At 39.1% G+C, this 17,463-nt stretch overlaps 1 pseudogene; it reads left to right on the top strand.

Moving 5' to 3' along the window:
• The first annotated feature begins 4,577 nt into the window (after positions 1-4,577).
• LOC120237389 lies at positions 4,578-4,877 on the top strand (annotated as a pseudogene).
• Positions 4,878-17,463: the final 12,586 nt, after the last annotated feature.

The raw sequence follows: 17,463 nt of genomic DNA on the forward strand, positions 1-17,463 counted from the left end.
GCTTTTCATTTTGCTCTCATCACTTTGATCATCTCCCTGCTGGCTTCCTTCATTGACCCCTTTCAAGTCCCCATTTCTGCTTCTAGAGAGTCCACCTATCTGTCTCTCATCTATTTATACTTTCCATTCACCTGGGAATCCTTAGTCTAATCATTTCAGCCTTTGATTTGGACCTTCTCTGAAGTGTTTTTTCAGATATTTTAAAAACAAGTTCCACCACTCAGGCTCCCTGAGGGGGATATGGAGCTTTCTAATTCATGCTTTTTCTTTAGAGCATAAAAATCAATCGTATAAGGAATAGTTTAACCTTAGAAAGTAACTTGCTAAAACAAAACAGCAGTTACCACTCCTTGTATTTAAAAAAAATGTATATATTGTTTTTTAAAAAAGTAATATTTGAAAAGAGCAAATTATCCTTGATTAAAAACAAACAAAAAAGCTCATTACGCAGTATTTCCACCTTTAGGAAAAATAATAATAATATAATTAGACAAGTGTTAAGAAGTATTTGAAAATATGTTAATTGAAATATTGTTTGTACTAGTAAAAAAAATAAGAAATATCATAAATACCCAGCAATAGATTATTGGTTATATAAGGTTTGACTCAGATATACCATTAATCACTATGAAGTCATTAAATATGATTATTACATATGTATGGAAATAAATACATATTGTTTAATGAAAAAACTGTGTTGCAGACCATACTTTATGACATGATCCCATTTCTATAAACTTATAAATGGATGTGTATATACAGTCATCAAAAGGAGGTCTCTTGTTGACGGGCTTATGGGTGATTTTTAGTTTTCTGTTTCTTTTGATTTCTTCTTTATACTTTTGTACATTGCTTGTATATTTTACAGGTAGCAATTCTTGTTTTTAAACCAAAAATCACTTAGTTTCTTTTCCTAGTAAATTACATAACTAACTTCAATTTTTTATTTTTCCTTTTATATTTTCCTAACATTTTACAATGAAAATATCAAACATTGCTTGACTTATTATGAAATATTCATACTAGAGATATATGATATACATATATGAATATTAAAGAATAATAATAATGTGGATACTTGCGTACCCATAATCAACTTAAGAAAATTAATTCTTTAGAACCCCTCTGTGCCTCGAATCAAGCCTATCCTGTTCCTTTCTCCAAAGAGATAACAATGGCCAAATTGGTATTTCACATTCCTTTACTTTATAGTTTTATGAAATATGTATGTTCAGTCCATTATGCTACAACTTGTGTTACTTTAATGCAATGAGTAAGGGAGTTGTGTCAATATACACAAAAATCACATTGTTTATATAATATTTTTCTCCACACATAAATGTTCTGTGTTTCTAAGGAGTAGTAGCTAACTACAAAGTATACTAACACAGCTGAAGGCAGCAAACTGTGAATTTATGTACATAAAACTTACCCATCCCAAGTTCTTCTCTTGGCTTATTTTAGCCTCATATCCTGTCTGGGAAGTACTTGTTACACAGATCTTCCTGATCTTCAGCCTAAGGATCTTTGCCCTAAACCATCTTCTTCAACCTTCCTTAAGCCTTCTTCTAAGAAGCTATCTTCCTCTTTTCTATAAGATCAATTCTAATATTTGCAGACATACTTACTTATTAAAAATGTAATATGTCTTATAATTATACTAATTTTTTATTGGTTTTATTAATATTCTGTTTACAGAGTTATCTATAAATATTTCCATAAGGAAAACAGTCCATAATTTCTGTTACTATTAATGCATAGTTTTGAAGAATGAGAGTGGTTCTAAAAATAGATATATTATATCAGAAACACCTGTATCCCTAAACAATATTGTTTAATTTGCTTTTTTTGAATTTTGAACAAATAGAATCATGCTGTTTGCATTCTTTAATGTGCATTTAAAAAATATTGTATTTGTTAAATAATCCACATTAATGACTCTAGCTGTGGTTCATCCATTTTTACTGCTGTACAGAATTTCACTGTATGAGTTTACCAAAGCTTATCTATTCTCCTGTCGATCAGCAATTGGTATATGAAATTTTCTGATGATATTTTTAAAATGTTGTTATAAACAGTTTTGTACATGACTCCTTGGCATATGCAAGAGTCTCTAGGGCATTCTACCTAGGAATAAAAGTGCTAGGCTTAGAGTATGCACATCTTCATGTTTACTAGACAATGTGACATGAATCTCCAAAGTGATTTTACCAATTGAAACATCCATCATAGTGTATGACAGTTCCCATTTATCTACATCCTTGCCAACAATTGAGTTGCTAGCAAATTTTTGTGCTTTTAATTTGATTTCCAATGTGTATGTGTTTCTTTGTTTATTCATAGTTCTCTGAAATGCCCGTTCATGTCTTTTGCCCATTGCTTTTCCATTGAGAGGCTTCTATTTTTCTTTCAATAGGAATGCTGTATTCTGGATACTACTCCTTTTTCAGTTACATTGCTACAACTACCCCCTTCATGTTTCCTGCCTGTCTTTTCCCTTTTAGTATCTTTTTTTAAAGAATCTTTTTATTAACAGTTCTTAGTTTAATGTAATTGAATTTGTCATCTTTTATTATTTGTGCTTTTTAAAACTTGTTTAAGAAATCTTTCCATACTTGGAGTTATAAGGCATTCTATATTTTCTTCTATTTTTTGTGTGTGAACAATAAACTTTGAATAATAGAAAATAGAATGCCTTGTTAATGGAAATCTTGTCTTAAAAATGGCAGAGAAGAACACATTTTAAAAGTGAATTCACATTGTATTGAGCTGCAACATGATTGCAGGATTTGCTTTTGTTTTAAAAGACTCCACAACTCTGTTTGAGATTCAACAGTACATCTGCCTACCTGGAAACCTGGAGTGAGTTGAGTTTCATAGCAGCAGGTGAAGTGGGGGTATGGATATGGGTAGGGGTGGGGACAGAGGTGGGGGTGTAGGACTCTGCTGCCCCCGGTCCTTTGCCTATCACCTTTAAATCTTCAAGCCATTGCAATTGATTTTTGTTTATGATCTGAGTAGATATCTAAATTGACTTTCCCCACATGGTTAACCAGTTGTCTCACTAATGTTTAGTCACAGTCCACTCTTTCTCCCACCAATACAGCATCATCTCAATTATCAAAGTTCTGTGTATTCATGAGTCTCTTTCTGTGTTCTCTGCTCTATGCTATTTGTCTTCCTTGCCATTATCAACTGTCTTGATTATTCCAGCATAATATTGTTTTGGCAGCTGATAGGGTAAGCCTCCCTTCCATTTTCTTCATCTTCAGAAATACTGAATATTCTAGGCCCTTGTTCATCCATATAAGTTATAGAAGCAATTTGTCAAGGTGTGTGCATACAGCACACACACACACACACACACACACACACACATATACACACCTGATGGCAAGTGTATACATACACTTATCTGTTGAGATTTTTATTAGAATTGTAGTGTTTCTATAGATCAGTTTGGGAAGAATTGACATGATAACAATATTGAGTCATCTGTGAACAGAGATCTCAATTAATTTAGATTTTCTTCAGTGTCTTTCAGTAATGTGAAATTTTCTACAAAAAGAAATCTTGGCAATTAATTGGCAATTAATAGAAATGCAATTGACTTTTACCTGCTATATATCTGGCAACTTTGCTAAATTCTCTTATTAATTTTAATTATTTGTATGTAGATTCTAAAATTATCATGTCTATTATTAATGATAATTTTATTTTTCTTTTCTAAACCTTATACTTTTGATACCTTCCTATTATATTACTAAATTGTCTAAAACCTCTGGGAACATGTGAAGAGAAAGGATTATGGGGCATCCTTGTCTTGTTCCTGATTTTGAAAGGAGGACTTTTAACATTTCATCATTACATGTAGTGTTTGGCATCTCTAACACTGAGTTGCCTTATGTTTTGGAATACACTTTTATCATGCTTGATTGGGAAGAGTTCAACTCAAGTTTAGCCCTGGAGCAAAAGGCAAAATCATATGCCTTAGGTCTAGATTCCTTAGGCTAATGTAGTAGAGAAGAAGGATTTTCTATGCAGCCCAGTAGAATTTGACATTATGGTTTAGGGCCAAAGCCCCAGCTAATATTCTCTGTACATACACTTTCCTCTGAAATTTTGAAGGCAGGATTTGAGTAGTTTTGAGTCCCAGCCAAAACCACCTCCTAATGCAGTGAGTGGGTATCAGAATCACACATTAATGGGTCCTAACCCAGCTCAGCATCCCTGGGGTGGAGACTGATAATTGCATTTTTTTTGTTTGTTTGTTTGTTTATTTTTGAGAGAGAGAGAGACAGACAGACTGCGAGCAGGAGAGGGACAGAAGGAGAGGGAGACACAGAATCCAAAGCAGGCTCCAGACTCTGAGTTGACAGCAGAGCCCAATGTGGGGCTCAAACTCATGAACTGTGAGATCATGACCTGAGCTGAAGTCAGACACTTAACCCACTGAGCCACCCAGCACCCTGAGAATATTTACATTTCTAGGAAGTTCCCAGGTGATGCTGATACTGCAAGTCCCAGAACCACACTTTGAAAAACAGTCTTCTTTTTGGTCTCCACCATGGAAACAAGATGACGAAGAGGATGTTATCATTTAAAAAGTGTTGCAATAAGATGCACACATTGTGCCGCCGCTGTGGCTCTACCACCTTCAGAAGTTGACCTGTGGCAAATGTGGCTATCTTGCCAAGCAGAAGAGAAAATATAACTGGAGTGCCAAAGCTAAAAGACAAAATACCACTGGGACTGGTCAAATGAGGCACCTAAAAATTGTGTACCACAGATTCAAGCATGGATTCTGTGAAGGAACAACACCTAAATCCAAGAGGGCAGCTGTTGCAGCATCCAGTTCATCTGAAGGATTTCAATGATTAGCTACAAGATAAATGTTCTGTTTTAAGAAAGAAAGGAAGAAAGGAAGGAAGAAAAAAGAAAGAAAGAAAGAAAAGAAAGAAAAGGAAAGAAAGAAAGAAAAAAGAAAAGCACTGCCCCAAAACCAGCTCCTTAAAACATCCCAACAGTGACAACCCAGAGACAAGTCATACAAAATTATTAAAGTGCCTGAGGGGCACCTGCGTGGCTCAGTTGGTTGAGCATCTGACTTTAGCTCAGGTCATGATCTCATGGTTCGTGAGTTCGAGCTCCATGTCGGGCTCTGTGCTGACAGCTCAGAGCCTGGAGCCTGGTTCAGATTCTGTGTGTGTGTCTCTCTCTGCTCTCTGCCCCGCTCGTGCTCTGTCTCTCTCTCAAAAAATAAATAAACATTTTAAAGAAAAGTGCCTGAGAAGGAAGGAGGGAGACTGTAACCGTGAGTACCACCCCTGGAGGATGACAGATGGCCACTCCAAACATGGGAGAAATGGAAGAAGAGGGAAACAGAGGAGGAAACGGGAGACTTGGAACAGAACAATGAAAGGAACTCATGGGAAAGTATGAAGGGAGACCACAAACAAGAAATAAGTCAGGTGGGGTTGAGTATTCAATTTGCATCCAACAAATGACATGGAGGGGAAGGATGACAGTGAGACCTGCATAGTTTTTAGGAGGGGCAGTGACAGGATGGCCATTTAAGCAACAATTCTTTGCTGATATCTGCTCCACGTAGATATGGACCTCTGCCAAGTAAGACAGTAAGTGCTGGGTAAATCAGAAACCCACACCCCAGGAAGTAACAGACTTAATGCAAGTTTCCTATTAAGTAGATAAACTGGATTTATTCTTAAAGTAGATAAGAAAAGGGAAGGTACTGCAAGTGGACATGCCTTAAAGTCATGTTCATCACTTCAGGAGCTGCAGTCCCTGCCAGAGACACTTTTACTTGGGCTCATGGCCAGTGGAAGTGGCAGGGTTGGAACAGGGAGAATCACGTTAAGGAAGAAGTTGGATCCATTGCCCCACTGGAGGGAAAGCAATACCAGAGGTGCCAGGGGGAGCCAAAGACTAACTCTGCACATAGTACTGGAATCATAGGATACTTCTGATACTGGGTACTCATCTATGATACTCATCTATGGTGTAAATCAGCGACTGATAAATAATAAGAGTGCAAGTTCTCCATTCCCCTTTCATACCTGCTGCCAGTCAACTTCCTGTCAAGGGCTAGCTGGCTCTCTGGGACATCATGTCTTAAAGCTGTTTCTGGCTTTGATAGTTAGTGTATAACACAGCAGAGCTGGAAGGAACCACAGAGATTGTCCTCACTTGCTGGGCCCATACAGCAACAGTGATTAGCCAAAAGTCAACCTAGGTAACTGCATTCATTTATTTTATTTTATGTATTTGTCATTAGGACTATTTGATTCAATTTATTGACATATTAAAACATATAAATCAGCATCCCTATATTTACCCGATAAAATCTGAAAAGCCTTAGATATATGTATCATGTTGCCTCGAGGTAAACTCAAGCAGCTTCATATGTATATGTGTGTAGAAAACATTGAGAATTATATCCCTATGAAGGGTTTTGATCCCAAATTAGCTACAAACAATTTTTAAGCAAATTGCTTCATTATCCTGTGATTCACCACTCTTGTGAGGCTAGAAGTAAAAGTACTTTAAGTTCCAAGAAAGAAAGGGACAGTATGTCCTTTCCCCTGTCCACACTCACCTATGGCCCTCCACTTCCCTCACACCTGGTCATCCAGCCTCTTTCTAAATACTTGTACACCCTCACTTTCGGAGGCCTATATTTCCATTCTTGCATAGTCTTAATTGTTTTAACAGGAATCTTTTCTCATGCTATTGAAAACCTAGTACCTTGCTGTACAGTTTTGATAGTTAGAAATTTTTTTTTCTTACATCACATTAAAATCTGCCTCCCTGGAATTTCTCCCTGTCCATCCAGTCCTATTCTTGGTCCCATTGAGAAAAAAACCTAAGACCTCTCTCAGCATCCTGAAGACTCCAATCATGTCCCAGCTAAGAGTTCTTTTCTCCTGACAAACTATCAGAGTTAAGTCCCACAATTGTTTCCTCCCCATGGCTTCATTTTCAAGCTTTCATTGTCCTGTCTGCCTTCTCTGGACATAAGCCAGCTTGTCTGGATTCCCTTCTCTAAGACTGAAATATATATACCTGGACATCATGTGACATAAGAAGTCTAGGCCAAGGCTGAATATAAGGTTCTTGGTCCTCCTGGTCCTTGTTAGCAAACCACTGCTTTAGTAGTCACCTGACCCTATGGCTCATACATTGCCTATAGGCATTACAGACATCTTTCTATCTTTATCCTTACTATTTGGGCACTGTTGTTAAGCCAGTATCAAAAACACCTATCTAAATTACTCAAATCAACATTCATTTTTACTGTCAATTTGATAACCATAGCAAAGAGAGGTCAAAGATAATTTAAGATGACTTGCACAAACTGGTTCTTGACTATTTCAGCTGTGGTTTCTAAGAGGTATAAGCCCCGCCACACGAAGATATCTTTCTTGTTTCTTCCATGTGCTTGTTTCACTCAGCCAAATTCTGCCAATTACACTGGACCTATATCAGAGCACTGTCTACCCACATTTAGCTCCTCAACACTTGACCCTATGTTATCCTCTCTTTTTGAAAACTCCAAGGTGACCTTTGGAAGTACCTGCATTTTTGTTGTTGTTGTATACTATTTTCTTATCCCTTTGTCCTTCTGATCTTTCATTTGCCAGATTCTTTCATTTGTTCTTTTAGGTTTGTTGGTTCTACTTTATGATTCTGCTCTTTTTTTCTACCTACAGTATCCACTTGAAGATTCTTTAGAGAATCTTTAATGGAGAATATCCATTTTGTTCATTAAAGTTTGTACTTTATGCTGGCCTCTAGAAAAAAAAAAGCTTTCTTTCTTCAGAATATCTGCAGTAGCTTTATGGTATCTTAGAAGGGGGTGTGGACAGGCAATTTCAGAGCTGGAAGAGAACCAGGTTCTCCAATCTCTCACTTATATGGCTCAGACAAGAAGATACAGACACAATTTTGCTGTTCTCTCTTAGTTCAGAATGTTCAAAAACCCCAAAGAGATAGTGGACTAGGCAAGAGGGATGGGAGTGGACTGGGAACATCAAGATTGTCTAATGACACATGCAGAACACATCTGAGTCCCAACTCTAGCCCCACAGAGAAAGATATAATACTATTCAGATAAATTCAGTTTTCATTCACTTTGTACTGAGATTATACAGAAATGCTTTACAATCTAGATTCTAAAGGTGAGAGATTAGCCAAATAAAACCTCTCTTGGCTGCTAAGGAGCCCTTGGAATGAAAGTAACAAGGAAAAAAACATGTCCCCTAACTGGACACGTGGCATTGGGGCAGTGTGACCAACGCCTTGTTTGAAAGCACCCATAGCATAGTATTTTTTCATTGACTGGACGAAGGGTCACACAAAAGCCCATGATAAATGACTTGCTTTTCTTTAGAGTCATTTATTAACCTCAGGAGAGTGGAATGCATTACCAAGAGACTAATCTGTGCCACTGGAAGAACATAAACCAGAGTTTTCTGGACCATTAAGGGGGAGGGTAGAAGAACAGAAGCAGCAGTTTTATCCTTGCCTTGGCTATTCTCCAAAATATGGCTACCTCACTACCCTGAATAACAGATGAATAAAGAGTCTTTGCCCACACATAAGAGAAAGCTGAGCCATGCTATGATTGCAGCCTTCTGCCTCCAGGAGTAAACCAAGGGCACAATTGGACAGATGGGCTATAGATGAGGCATACAATGTCTTACTGAATTATTTTAAATCAACACTCTGGTGTGTACACAGCTAAATAAGTGTTGTCTCGTTTTAAGTAAGGCCCCTTAAAGGCTTTCCACTTATTGCATGACACTTTTGTTGCCCAAAAGATTGTTGGGGAGTTGGGTGCGGGAAAACACACACCCACACAAGTGACAATCATTGAAATTTACAAGTCAAAATTACCTACTGTTAATATCCTGCAATATTTGCTTCCAACATTTTCTTTAAGAAATCTGTTCTGTTTTTTCTAATTAAAGCAAAACATTTCTGGGGGACCTGAGGGGCTCAGTCATTTGAACGTCCGACTCTTGATTTTGGCTTAAGTCATGATCTCACAGTTCGTGAGTTCGAGCCCGGCATCAGGCTTATACTGACAGTACAAAGCCTGCTTGGGATGCTCTGTATCCCTCTCTCTCTCTCTGCCCCTTCTCCACTCACACATGTATGCTGCCTCTCTCTCTTTCTCTCAAAAACAAATAAACATTAAAAATAAATAAAGCAAAACATGGCTTATTATAGAGATTTCAAGTAATGCAGAAAAGAACAAAAATTAAAAGGTTTTTAAGCACCTAAAAGTCCATCATTAATAGTTGGTGGATAATCCAGGCCTTTCTCTATATATGCTATTCTTTTGAATATCATCAGTTTTGACAAAGTTTCCACCATTGAGGAAGGATTTGATTTTTGTAAATAGGTCAAAGTTGCTAAGAGCCACCTAAGTCTGGTAAATAAGGTAATGATTAAGCTGAGTGACAAGATTTTGGTGCCAAGTCAGGTGTAATTGGTTTTCTTGGACAGCACAGAAATTGGCTCTGTGAGAGGCACCCATGTTAGAAGTGCTCTGAACTCCAACAAGAGCTGCCCTCGAGGGGCTGTCTCTGAAAAACGTGTGCATGGGATGGCAGAAGCCTTGGGAACCATTAACCTATGGAACTGAGCCAGGACTGTATCCCTTGAGAGCTGTGGGCCTCCATCAGATCCTTACCCTTGAGGATCCTCTGTTTGCTCATCTTAATGGGATGTTCATAATGTCCACTTCTCATGAGCTATTATGAGAATCAAACTAGGTCATGGACATGAAAGCACTTTTGCAAACTGTCAAGCCCTATACAAATGTAAGGCACTATTATTTAAGTATGTTTGTCAAATTAATCTTGTTTATTGATGGGCACACCTTCTATAGACATAGTCACTCCATGGACAGCCACGTCATCAAAGCATAAGTGGGTAGGACTATTCTCTCCCCTTCTAGTTTCTTTGGGCTGTAGGTTTATCCCTTCAAGGATGCCTTGCCCTTGACCTCATGATCACTTTACCTGATTTTTCCAATACCTGAGTGTGGGCAAGGGAACGGGTGGGGCATGGTTTGAATCACCACCATTGGCATTTCTCCTTTCTAGTAGCCTAGAGGAAGAGGGTAGTAAATGACCTCAGTTTGGGGTGTCTGTTTTGGAATTTTAAAAGGATCTGGTCAATTTATTATTTACCTGGAAGTTTTTTTGACATTGTCTTTCACAAACTAAGGGAATCTGTGAGCAGTTAAGAGGTCCCATGATGGATTAAAAATAGCCAGAAAAATTAAAAACTATAGTTACCTTATCCATAAAAATGGGAATAGTAACTGTACCATCCTAATAGGTGGTTGGGAGGATTACGTTTCAGGCACTAGTAGAGCCTGGCACATAAAGAGTGCTCAATACATGTTAGCTAGTATTTTTGGTGTTACTATTAATACAAAGATTGAAATTTATAGACTCTGTAAGTTACAAAGATGTCAGTGTATATACTATCAGCAACTTCTGGCACATGAAAGAGTGCCTTATCAATAATGAGTAATGTTATTCATATATAATTGATAGATATATTTTCACCATTTGGAATTCTGTTTTTTAACTTATATTCATTCATTCAACATATATTTATTGAGTATTTACTATATATAAGGCATTGTGCCATTCACTGGAGATATAACAGTGAACCAAACAGGTATAACCCTCATTCCTTGCAGAACTAAACCAAGCTAGACCTTCACAGCAAAGGAAGCCAATGAAGTGATTCAAGCAAGAACATGAAATGACTAGGTTTCTGTATTCAAAGATCACTCCCACTGGAAGGAGAAGAATGGATTGGAGGAGAGCACAACTGAAGGCATAGGTGCAATGTGAGAAGCCATTACAGCAGGACACATGGGGGTTGATGGTAGCTTGAGCCAAGGTGGTAGTGGTGGATTTGGAAAGAAGTGGAAAAAATCAAGAGTTAATTCAGAGCAAAATCTACAGAATCTCATGATGAACTGGATGTAGGAACTAGGAAAGGGGGGTATAAAAAATCTACTCATTCATTCATCATAAATATTTACTGAGCCCCTACTAAATTTTAGACACTGCTAATTAATGAAGATTCAGCTGTGAAAAAGAGAGAAGGGTCCTTACCTTCAAGGAGTTACAATCTAGCTTTGGAGCTAGAGAGTTCATAAGAAGCAAACATAAACAATCACATGTTTGCACTTGCAAATTACAATTACATGTTGCAGAGTGTGTGATTATAGATAAAAGCGCTATGAGGAAAAAACACACAGGGATACTAGACAAATGGTGTGAGGGCAACTTTTGATAGGGTAGTCAGCAAAGACTTACTATGGAAGTGACATTTAAGGTCAGACCAGAGGATGAGAAGGAGGCATCCAGGAGAAAAGGATTCCAAGTAGAGTTAACACCAAGGCCAAAGAACTTGGTGTGTTGCAGGAACAGGTAAGAAATTGGGTGATTAAAAATAATAAAGGGGAAGCCATACAAAATGGGGATGAAGATAACTTTCAGTGTTTAAAAGATTAACTGCTATATGAAAAATGGGGAAAAACTGATTATTTTAGAGTAAGAGTGAAAACAGAGAGACCAGATAGGAGACTGTCATTCAGGCATAGAAAATGATGGCGGGGGGCGGGGTGGGGGAGAGGAGGGTGCATCTGGGTAGCTCAGTCAGTTAAGCATCCAACTCTAGATTTCAGCTCAGGTCATGATCCCATGGTTTGTGGGATCAAACCCAATGCTGGGCTCTGTGCTGACAATGTGGAGCCTGCCTGGGATGATCTCTCTCCTTCTCTCTCTGCCCCTCTCCCCTCAAAATAAATAAATACACTTAGAAAAAAAGAAAATGAAGGCTTGGACTGGGGGTATGAACCAAGGAGAAGTAGACAGATATGAAGTAGACAGATGCATTTTATAGATAAATCCAGCTAGTTTCATTTAAGATCTAAATGGCCCAAAAGTGGTGGTGGCTTGATTAAGCTGCAGAATTTGTCAGCATGATATAACCCACCAATAGAAACAGGACCTACAATTCATCTCCTGAGTCCAGACAAGCATAGGGCTGCAGTTGTACAAGCTCCAGAAGAGCAGGTTGTTGGTATTAGGGACACCCATCCTGGATCAGGGATCAGAGACCAAAATTGACACCAGGGGAACTGGGATCAGGGATCATCAAGACTAAGGTTCACCAAAGTCATAGCAGACCAAAATGAAGGGGGCATCTGCTGAGCTAGGTCTGTATAAGCAATGCCTTCCTGGAGCCAAAAGTGGGAACTAGTTCAAAACCTGGGTTCGAGTTGGGCTCATGAAAGTTAGAGTGGCAAAGCCACCAGTTAAAGGTTAGAGGAATGAAGATGTACTCCCTATGACACCAGTTTGATGACACATTTAGTGGATAATTCAGACATCTGAGATCTAATGTAGAATACCAAATACTACAGTCTCCATGTTGTTTAGCTTCTTGTGATTTAGACAAGAGGAGTTCCTGCCTTACAGACTTGGTTTGATCTAGAGTGTGAGGCTTTTGGCATGCTTGTCTTCCTGATCCATTCTCTGTTTCTCTGCCATCTCAACAACATAAGATGCACATAAGGTAAGATATTCAGAATTCTGTGACAAGTTTCAGCTCAGTGCTGCCATACCGCTATATCTGCATGTACATATGTATATACACATGTATAACAGCTGGGGCAACTGAGTAACGGCTGCATCATGGTGCATTAACCGTCAGGGCAACAAGCGTCTCCATGCTTGCTCTAAAGTTAAAAAGAATAAGCAAAACTAATCTAGAGTGATAGGAATCAGAATCAGATTTGGGGGTGTAATTTGGAGAAGGCATGAGAGAATCTCCTGGTGTGCTGGAAATATTCTATGTCTTGATCTGGGTGATGTTTATATGGACGTTGAACATTTGTAAGAATTCATCAGGTTGTAGTTTTATGATTTGTGAACTTTATTATATGTAAGTTATGCCTCAATGAAAATGTTTTTATTAAAATGAGAAATAGAAGAGATACTTGATCTTAAGGCAGACAAGACAAAAGAAGGATAGTCCATTCTGGTATCATTCACAAGGAGCAGCAATGTGCCTCCTCCCAGAGCTTGTTTGCACCTGACTACTCCTTTTTGCTCTGCTTCCAGTCTCAATCACCAGCCAATGCTAATGCTACCCAGCAACATGTAGAAAGGGTGGCAATTTATGACAATAAGCCTGACCCAGGGAAGTGTAAGATGGTACTGATTATTTTCAACTATTGGGAATCCAGTGTGACAAAGTCTGAAAATTTCAAGGGAAATACAGAGGAGCATCCCTGTTAGTCATCATTAGTATCCCTGATGATCACAGCTAAATACAAATAAATAAATCACAGAACATCAAGAATTTACAGTACCATGAACTTGAGATCCAGGAGAAAAAAATAAGAATAAGAAAATTAACATAATGGGGGCACCTGGGCGGCTCAGTAAGTTAAGAATTCGACTCTTGATTTCGGCTCAGGTCACGATCTCAGGGTTCATGAATTTGAGCTCCGCATCAGACTCCACGCTCATGCATGGTCCCTGCTTAGGATTCTCTCTCTCCCTCTCTGTCCCTCCCCCATTCACACGCAACGTTGTGCATTCTCTCCCTCCCCACTCAAAATACATTTTAAAAAATAAAATTAACAGAATGAAATTATATTTGTCTTACTTTTCAACTTTATTTACTATGTCCTTTTCTTGGAGATTCTACCATGCAAATTAGGCTATTAAAGGCACTGATTAGCCCTACAGTTAACAAACATGTTTACTTTTATTTCACACAATGTTTACATATTTGACCAAGAACACTCTAGGAAACTGTACCCTAAAGCTATCATTCATGTTTTTCCCCCTCATTCCCTTTCTTGGAGAATCATCAAGCCTCACTGTTCCAGCTACCATCTTGGTGCTAAAGTCTCTCTGGTCTTAGATCCAGCCCAGCCTCTCCCTACCTGAGCTTTAGGACATCTCTATCCATAGCAAATTTTCACCTAGATGGTTCACATGGGTCAGAATGGGGATCTAACGGGGGTTCAGAGAGAACTCTGAATTCGCTAATCTTTCATTCACTGAATATGAAGAATGAACCTGGTGGTATGGAAGAGGCTGTAGTCCTGCAGTTTTATTAAGCCACCTTGAGAACTGAACCCTGAACTCAAATGAATCTTAACAACTATGGCAAATATAAAATAGCCACATCTCTCTTATTTGTCATTTAACTCCTATCTTCTCCTACTTCATCTTAAAAATTAATTTTATTTATTTATTTGTTTATTTGAGAGAGACAGTGCAAAAAGGGGAGAGAGAGAATCTTAAGCAGGCTCCATGCTCAGTGCAGAGCTGGACTATGGGCTCCATCTCAGGACCCTAAGATCATGACCTGAACCCAAATCAGGAGTCGGATACTTAACCAACTGAGCCACCCAGATGCCCCTCCCACTTCCCTTTAGATCCATTAAGCTAGCACATTTTCCACACAAACACCTGAATCCGTAGCTGTTCCTCCTTCCTGCCACAGGCACGTTAACTGAGAATTCTAGAGAAAGAGAGAACTGGACTGGCCACTTTCTACTAGGACTGAAGTAGGGTTGGTCTTTTTCTGAGACAGCCTCTAAAAGACAATGTCATTATTTCAGAATAGATTCTACAGAGTGAGGTAATAGAGACTGAAAGAGGTCCTTGGGAAGATCCATGCCCAGCTGGGGATGAAGACAATTCACTGTCTTGACCTTTGGCTTCCTCATTGGCTAAGTAATTCCCAAAGTCCCCACCAACTCTAACAGCCCATTTTCACAGGGTGTGTGCATAAAGTTCCCAGCAGCTTGCCCAAACCACTTGCCCATGAGGGATTCAGGAAGCAGAGAGGATGTCTTTTGAGAAATTTATTACATCATTTCTTAAAGCAAACAAAAACAAAAGCAAAACTTTTTTCTAATGGCATTTAAATAACTTTCTGGCCAGGTCAATATGGCTAGTTTGAAGTAACAAGTCCTTCCTGAAATGTATATACCTATGAGGGACACAGCAGTCTGAGGAAAGAGTGGATTAGAATGGTCGAGTAGAAGAAAACTGAGTCAGGAATCTGAAATCTGATTCCAGCTGAGGCTTTGGCAGTTAGTAGCTGTGTGATACTGGGCAAGTCACTTAATCCCCCTGGGTCTCAGGTAATCTTGTTGCTGTGGTTGTTTGTTTTCAACATTATGGGCCTAACACTAGTAATCCCTTCCCAGTCTAGTTCACGGAGATGTTAATAATGCTCCATCTTTTCTGGGTCTATTCATTTTTTGAGAGAGAAAGAGAGAGAGAAAGACAGAGAGGGAGAGCACACACTTGTGCAGGGGAAGGGCAGATGGAGAAAGAGAATATTTTTTCTTTTTAAGTTTATTTATTTTTGAGAGAGGGGAAGGGTCAGGGAGAGGTGGGGAGAGAATCTAAAGCTCCACACCCAGCACAGAGACTGATGAGGGGCTCAATCTCATGATTGTGAGACCATGACCTGAGCTAAAATCAAGAGTTGGATGTTTAACCACTGAGCCACCCAGATGCCCCATGTCTAGTCATATTTTTAAAACCACTTGGTTCCACTGTACATACTGTTCGGTAAATTTGTTTTTTAAATTTATTTAACAGCATATTATGAGTATTGTCCTATGTCTTTAGTTGGTTTTATTACATGTTTTTTTTTAATGTTTTATTTATTTCTAGGAGAGAGAGAGAGACAGCGTGAGCAGGGGAGGGTCAGAGAGAGAGGGAGTCACAGACTGAAACAGGCTCCAGGCTCTGAGCTGGCAGTCAGCACAGAGCCCGACACGGGGCTCGAACCCACGAACCGCGAGATCATGATCTAAGCGAAAGTCGGACGCCCAACCGACTAAGCCACCCAGGTGCCCCTTATTACATGTTTTTAAGGACTGCACATTCTTCTGAGATTTACCATCTTTGCATGCCAATTTTCACTTGTTGGGAGTTCCATTTTTATTATTAGAAGTAGTGTTGCCAGGTGCAGAGAAAAGGAAAGAATCTGGGCTTCTCAAATTGAGATCTCACCTCTTGTGTGCTACTTACACAGACTCATCTATCTCTGGCTGGAACTGAGACCCTGAAGACAGGGAGGACTAAAGGACTGGTCACTTAGAAGAGAGGAAGAGGCTCAGGGGAACAGGACAGGAGCTGTATGCATCTGTTTATTGGGAGTTGACGTACCAGACACTTACTCTGCTAGACCAACTCTGTGAGATAGGGTTGTCCCCATTATACTTGCTCTAGCAAGGGTGAACTGAATCTGCACTCAAAGCCATCAGGTTGAGAGGGGAAACTGACTAAAAAGGGACCAGAACTATCACTGTGCCACCTGCTCCTGTGCCTTCACCCACTCCACTTCTCAGCAGGTGTCTTCCCTTCCCTCCCCCATCTATATGTTCCATCCCCCAACACCCTACTCCTCCTAGATACATCCCTCAGATACCCACTGATTTATCCTATCTGGAATTCTCAATCACATATTTAGCATTTTGTTGTAACTGATCTAACTCTCAGATTCTTCGGTTTACCACAGTTGATTTACATAGTGTAATCATAGTGTATTGCCTATGTGCAATAAAGTGTCTACAAGGTAAAAAAACCTCTGGTTTTTATGAAATATTGTTAAAATTTAATAATCCCACAACACTACAAAGATAATCGATGCTAAATATTTTATTGTAAGTAGTCTTAAATTTAAAGTATACACTTAAAGTCTGCTAAACACTTTTTTTCCAGTCTCTCTACTTCTCTCTCCCAGCTCCATCCCACCCTCAAACTCGAGACACGTACTAGAAGCAAACTTTCCTACTGGAGTGTGCTTATGGAGTTTATTTGCATTTCTGCAACGTGAGCTTGTGTATTTAATAACACCTGTGGCAGTGTGGAGAGAGCCCACAGGTATCTACACTCTTCTCTACCACTAAGCAGTTGATAACTAAAACAAGGGAGTGAGCTAAAAGACCTCTACTATCTTTTACAAATTCAGAATTCTGTATCATTTGGACATAACAACGTTCCAGTGGGATGGATCTTTCCTTTGTGGTTTACTTTTGTGTAAAGTTTGCACACTAAAAATTAAAATAAGAAGGCTTCCATTCCTTATTTAAGTTCTATGAAGTGAGAGAATGAACATTCACATTCTACTCCCAGCACTGCTAAAATCTGGCCACGTGCCCTCTCCCTGGGCCTCAGTTGACTCCTTTGTAAATGGAAGATTTAGACTCAACATATTCCGAGATGCCGCCTGGCTTTTACTGAATTCCGATTATGTATTTATCTTGCTCAGAGTGTTTCTCTGGTCTTAAGGTATCAATATCCCCTAGAAGAGCCTAGGACCTTGGGACGCGATCCCCCCAAAACAGCCGAGGCGCGCATGAGT

Source organism: Hyaena hyaena, unplaced genomic scaffold, assembly GCF_003009895.1.
Source record: "Hyaena hyaena isolate Hyena2069 unplaced genomic scaffold, ASM300989v1 scaffold_180, whole genome shotgun sequence".
NCBI classification, from domain to species: Eukaryota; Metazoa; Chordata; class Mammalia; order Carnivora; family Hyaenidae; genus Hyaena; species Hyaena hyaena.